The sequence below is a fragment of the Panthera tigris genome, chromosome B4, assembly GCF_018350195.1.
Source record: "Panthera tigris isolate Pti1 chromosome B4, P.tigris_Pti1_mat1.1, whole genome shotgun sequence".
NCBI lineage: Eukaryota > Metazoa > Chordata > Mammalia > Carnivora > Felidae > Panthera > Panthera tigris.
In genome coordinates, this window is record NC_056666.1 from 100014953 (window position 1) to 100021386 (window position 6434).

At 36.3% G+C, this 6434-nt stretch overlaps 1 non-coding gene across 1 annotated transcript; it reads left to right on the forward strand.

Annotated features, from left to right (window-relative positions):
- Positions 1–2251: 2251 nt before the first annotated feature.
- On the forward strand, positions 2252–2358 carry LOC122240617. Its single transcript, XR_006220396.1, has one exon. It is a non-coding gene; the product is annotated as a U6 spliceosomal RNA (small nuclear RNA).
- The last annotated feature ends 4076 nt before the right edge of the window (positions 2359–6434 follow it).

The following is a 6434-nucleotide window of genomic DNA, read 5'->3' on the forward strand; positions in this document are numbered from 1 at the left end:
TGACCTATTACATGAAGAGCCATATTTTCAGAAACACAGGCGTAGCATAGGCCTTTACAAAAGAAATAACTATTAAATTTCTTTTGTTGGATAATGTATTCTTCCTCTCTCCCTTCCCATTTCCTTATTTCCACAATCATTTGTTAAACTATGTGCTAAGACAACTTACTCCTGAAGAGTGAAAATAAGGTAGTGTTAACTGTTTCTTAAGTGACTCATTGTCTAGAGAGGTACTGCAGTGATTGTGAATATACTTATTTGATGATATTTCATGTTTCTCAAAATATTCATTTTCAATGGATCATGAATGTTTGTACACAAAAGAGTGTATCTTCGTGTGTTTTTTTATGACTTGAGACCTAACGTTTATAAGCATATTAAAATGAATTATTAGAGTTTATTGAAAGCTATTTCATAATGAGATTAGAAGTCAACGTAAAACTAGACCATTTGAAAATCGACAAATCGTTTGAAAATCAGGGTGCCTGGGTGGCTCAGTTGGTTAAGTGTCCAATTCATGGTTTTGGCTCAGGCTACCATCTCGCAGTTTGTGGGTTAGAGACCCACATCGGGGTCCGTGCTGTGCGGAGTCTGCTTGGGATTCTCCCTCTCCCTCTCTCTTGGCCCCTCCTCCCACTTGCACTCTCTCTCAAAATAAATAAACTTAAAAAGAAAATTGATGAACTGCATAAAACATACAGTTTATTGACTACTTTGTGCAGTGGCATGTTGTATATGCCAGCAGGCGCTGAAACTTTTATTGTGTTTTCTTTATTCAGACGTTACCAGTTCAACAACATTTCACTGATGTATGCGAAAACAAAACAGATAGGCTTTCAACGTGTGGTGACGACATTCCAGTAGAGAAGCAGAGTAGTGTGTGGTGCTATGGGATGATGGAGCCAAGGTATCCTTCTTGTACCTGTCAAGATAATGTGGTGATCAGAAATTCCAAATGGCTTAACAAAACACAGGTGTTTGTTTGTGTGTCTGTTTGTTTTTCCTCACTTGTATCATAGTCTGATATGCATCGGGCCACTTTCCTTGTTGACTTTTCTTCAACTGTAAACTGAGGGATTCAAACTCTTCCTGTGTCAATTGCACGGATGGGAAAGAGTGATCAGAACTCACACTCATCTTGGACTGTCTGCTTCCAGAGGTGAAACCCCACTTGTGCATTGGTGAAAACTAAGCAATGTATTCCCAACCCTGTGACTGTGAAATGTGATCTTCCTGTAATCACAGAAGAAGAAACTGCTGTGAATGTAGAGATTCTACAACTGCAAATAGTGAGCTACAAAAATTTTCTGCTGTTATCAAGAAAAAATATGCACAAAGAAGTGGTTTTACTAGACACCAAATACTACTGACTGTTCACTAAAGGGTTTCTCTCCCATCCTTTTATAAATCTCATCACATAAAGGAGTGACTCTCCATTGAGTGCTGGTCTTTCTCTGATAACTCTGTTCAAAATATTCCATTGGACCCTCTAATAGAAAATTTCCACAGTTTTATAGGCTGGGTAGACTTTTGATTCTCTAGTTAACATGCAGTTTGTGATATTTAATAAGATAGCATCTGTTCCTTTGTGTTGCACTAGTGTTCAAAGATAGGATATTATAGAAATTAAAGTGTAGACCATTGGGCTATAAAATGGTAACAAATCTGGTTTTAATGATCTGAAATCAGGGAGGGCTCAGAACACCTCTTAGCAAGGAGAATGTCCTAAAAGTTGCAATGCACTGATCAAGATAGCCTTGGCTAAGAAAGTGGCAGAAATTAGGAGGCAGTGTATGAAATCTTAGAATATTAAAGTTGTAGGTGTCCTTGAAGATTGTATATTGTACCTTTTTTATTCTGAAGATCAGAAAATTGAATTGAAACCATGATGAGTTACACATAAAAGTTTTGAAAACTTTTAATTCCCAGTTTGTGAAGTCCACATTATTTTCTGTGTCATCAGTATTCTTTTCAGTATTGCATGTTGCTTCATTAATGTTGCCCAACTTCACCCTATGCCCTTCCTCCCAAATTCAATAGCTTAGAAAAATAAGCATTTGTGTTCTTGTTAATGGAATGGCCATGCCTCATCTGGGCTCGTGTGGTTTTGGCATCATGGCTGGATACATGGATATGGGTCTCCCTTACATTTCCCCTTTTTTCATGGACCAGTGGCTACCTGAGGCATGCTCTTCTCATGGAAGATTATAGAAAGGCAAGAAGGCAAGCTGATTTAAAATCTCTGCTTGCAGTGCTCTCTTGGGCAGCACTTATACTAAAATTGGAATGATACAGAGAAGATTAGCATGGCCTCTGTGCAAGGGTGACACGCAAATTCATAAAACCCCTGCTTGTGTTAATTCTCTCTTTCGTGTGCGCTCGCTCTCTCTTGAGCAAAGTCAGTTATTTGGACAAATTCTAAGTATTTGGACAGGGGAGATGAGAGAATATTCACTGAAAACAGTCCAATCTATCATGTTCTCTATAAGGCCAAGATTTCTGAATTTAGGGTAAAGGAGAATCTGCTGTAACAAAAGTACTGTGGTTCAAATAAGATTGATGTTTATTTTTCACTCTCATAACAATTTAGAGTAGGTCAGTGTTCCAGGGCAGGTTAGAGGTTCTGTTCCAGGGACCCAGATTCCTTCCATTTCATTGCTCTACCATTCCATAGGGTGGTGTCCTTGTCACATGACTGAAGCTGTCTGACTGGTACAACATTACATTGTAGCCCATGGGAAGGAGAAGAGAGAAAATCACTACACAAGCAATCTCCTTTTCAAGTCCGTGTTTGAAAGTTGGTATGTGCAATTTCTGCTTGCATTCCATTGACCATAGCATCATAGAATGGCAAGACCTAGCCACCAGGTAAACTGGTTAAGGTAGTCTCTCATTTCTGCATAGAAAGTTATAATGCTGCCTACAGTTAGAACCTTGAGGATAAATAGAGAGTGGATCTTGGATGACAGTTAGCAGTCTTTGCTCTCAAGATAGTTTGAGGTAATTATGTATACGATGGAATGGGCATGGGTGGGAAAGATGAGGAATGCTCCTTTTGCCTAGGGGGAATTATGTAGGTAACTACCTTCCACAAGAAGAAAACTGGAAAAAAAAAATTAAAACTTTTTTTAGCTCACCAATTCTCAGTATGTTTACTTTTATGATTACCTAGAAAAAATGCTTGTCTATTTGCTGTTGTAACCAGAAACAGCCATTGTTTCACATCTCCCTTAGGCGAGCCTGTATTCTGTAAATAACCGAGTCCATGTACAGACTAAATGTAAGAACCTGATTAAATAAAAAGTTTGATTAAAATTATAAAATAAGGCACTGGATTTTTAAGCATACATCATCATTTTATGCACATAATGTGTGCCATATCATATGGGTTATGACCTGAATTATTGCGTGTGTGTGTGTGTGTGTGTGTGTGTGTGTGTGTGTGTGTTTCCTTTCTCTTCAAGGCTTAGAAACTCCCATTTCAGAACTATTACTGAAGATTGAATTGATGTCAGCTAGGAAACTGTAATTTCCTGTCACTTGGCCTTGAATTACTACTTTGAGTTTGCAGACAGTAAACAATTTAGCTAAAAGATGCAAGCTTTTTTCCTACTTATCATTAGTACCTAAGAATATGAATGTTTTGTACTGTTCCATCTCCATTACACATATACTTATTGGCTCAGAATGATATTCAACCCTCCTTGTGTACTTTTATCTTGAACTAATCAAGTCCAAACTTCCTGCTGCTGAAAACCCATGTATGTTCTTTTAAAGTGGGCTACAGAGCCAATTCATCTGATAAAGCAAATAATCTACCATTTCCAGTACAGAAATGAAGCAGAGAAGCCATGTTGCAAGGAACATAATGTTTTCCCCTGCTGTTTTTATTTGTTCTGCATATTTCAAGTGAGAAAGATGGAATTTTACAAGAACTTCATTTGTGAAGGATGCAAGGCAGTTATGTTTCTTTAAGTACTTTCCCCGAATACTTGGTACACGAGAGAGAAGCTTGTTTTGTCTTACATAATTGGGTTGCAGTTTTTTGAAAACTAACCCACAAAATTTGTGTTCTGTTAGTGTTGACTTTCTGGTTGCCGGTTTCGCTACGATGCCACAAAAAGGGATTCATTTATTTGTGGGGGGCATTTATGGGACAATCAGTAGCACCAAGTCTGTTTAACTGTGTGTAGCTGAATCAAGTGAGCTTAAAGATTTCATGGGGTTAATGTGATGGGGTCCTCGGCTGAGGGGATGGACTGGGAATTCAGCTTAGGGGTTGGGACTAGGGCAGAACCTCACACATCTTTTCTCTCTCTGGTCCAGGAACAATCTCTGACACATAGGAAGCTCTGGGAAAAGAAAAAAAAAATGTTATTAAAGCCAGCATACCAAGGAAGGAGGCCATCTTTTCATGAGAAGGGACTTGAGCTGACACTTGGTCAAGTCAGTCATGTTCCAGGGCCACTTGGTATGGTGACGGTAACCGTCAACAGGAGACGTAGGGACAATTTTTCTTTGCTCTGGATTGTACCAATGCATTGTAAAGCATTTATCATTCTTCCCCTTCCTCCCAATAAATGCCGGCATCACTCTTGGGACAACCAAAAGGAACCCCTTGTCCCCGACCACATTGTCAGATGCCACGTATGAGGAGGTCATAGCTCTGCAGAAACTTACTGGCTATAGTCCCATAGTTACTTGTTTGGTTGATCGATTTAGCTATTATAAATAAATAATTTAATAATGTCTTTTTAAAAAAACATTTCTTGTTTTTATTGTGAACTGTTTTCAGTGTTAGGAAAACCAAAATGAATAATAATGATTAACTCTTGTGTACTCAACATCCAGCTTTACTTCATTTTAACATATTGCTTTAGACACTTTTTTTTAAGTACATGGAATACTGCATCATTATTAAAGCTTCCTTTGTAATCCTCCCCAACCTCATTTCCATGTCTTCACCTCAGGAAAAAACCTGCTGTTCTAATTTTGGCTTCATTACTTTTAACATGTTTTTATGCTTTTACCATACTTGCATGTATTTCTAAGTGGTATTTAGTATTTCTTTATATGTTTTAAATTTCTTATAAATGGTATCACGCTCTATTCCTGCATAATTTCCCTACTTGATGCATAAGTATGCTACCAAGATTTGTCTATGTGGATATGTAGAGCTTTGGTTCATTCATTTTAAATGCTACAGACTATGTCCTTATACAATTATATGCCATAATTTATCTAAATTTCTGGTTCTGGATATTAAGTTTATTTTTAATTTATTATCAATGCCAAGGGTGCTGTAATGAACATTCTCATACACATCTTTTAGTGAATGGGTTTCTCCCTAGGAATTCAATTGATGCATAGTTGAATTTTATTAGATTTTGCCACATTACTCACTACAGTGCTTGCACTAAACCAGCACACCAGGTACCTACCCACCATCAATTCATGTAAGTTTTAGAATCATCACATCTTTTCCATCAGTTGCGGTTGGTAACATTTAAAAAGTTTTAACAATCTGTGACGTGGGACATAGCATCTTTTTTAAAAAATTGTATTTTCTCACTTTCTATTTCTCATGCGTATTGGCCATCCATATTTCCTCTTGTAGGGAATGTGTATTCATATACTTTGTTCTTTTTTCTATTGGGTTGGCTGTCTTCTTTGATTTTTAGTTTTTTAGTAAGAATTTTGTTTTTCATTTCTACACACACACATACATATACATATGTGTTGTAAATATATTTTCCCAATCCCTGGCCTTTCTTTTCTATGTCCACTTTTTGTTGTATAGATGGCTTTAGTCAATTTTATCACCCTCTTTATTAGAGTTTATATTTTTTATATATTATACAAGAAATTTTTTTATGCTAGCTTTATTTTTCCTCATGTGGATAACCAATTGTTCCAAAATCATTTTTAAAATTGTCAAGTCTTTTTTATTGAATTGCATGTTAATATTTGTGGGCGTATCTATTTCTAAGCTATATATTTTATCTCAGTAATTTATTTGTCACTTTCCTTGTCCCTTACTTTGTCATTGTTTTTTTAATCAATTTTGTTATCTTTGAAAGCATCCATTTTTTAAAATTGTCTTGGCTAGTCTTACCCCTTTGTCCTTGCATATGAAGTTAACATCAGCTTTATAAGTTACATAATAAAGTTATATATTGACATTTAGGTTGGGAACTGAAATAAATAAACTTATGGAATAATTGGAGGACAACTGATATCCTTATGATATTGACTCCTCCTACACATTAACATGTATTATCTCTCCATTTATATAGTTTGCATGTTTTTAAATTAAAATGATTTTCTATGTAAAGATCGAAATATAGTTTACTAGTTTGTTTCTCTGAGGACATTGTATCGTATGTTTTTCTTACTAACGGAATTTGTTTTGAAATTATATTTTCTGTCACTGT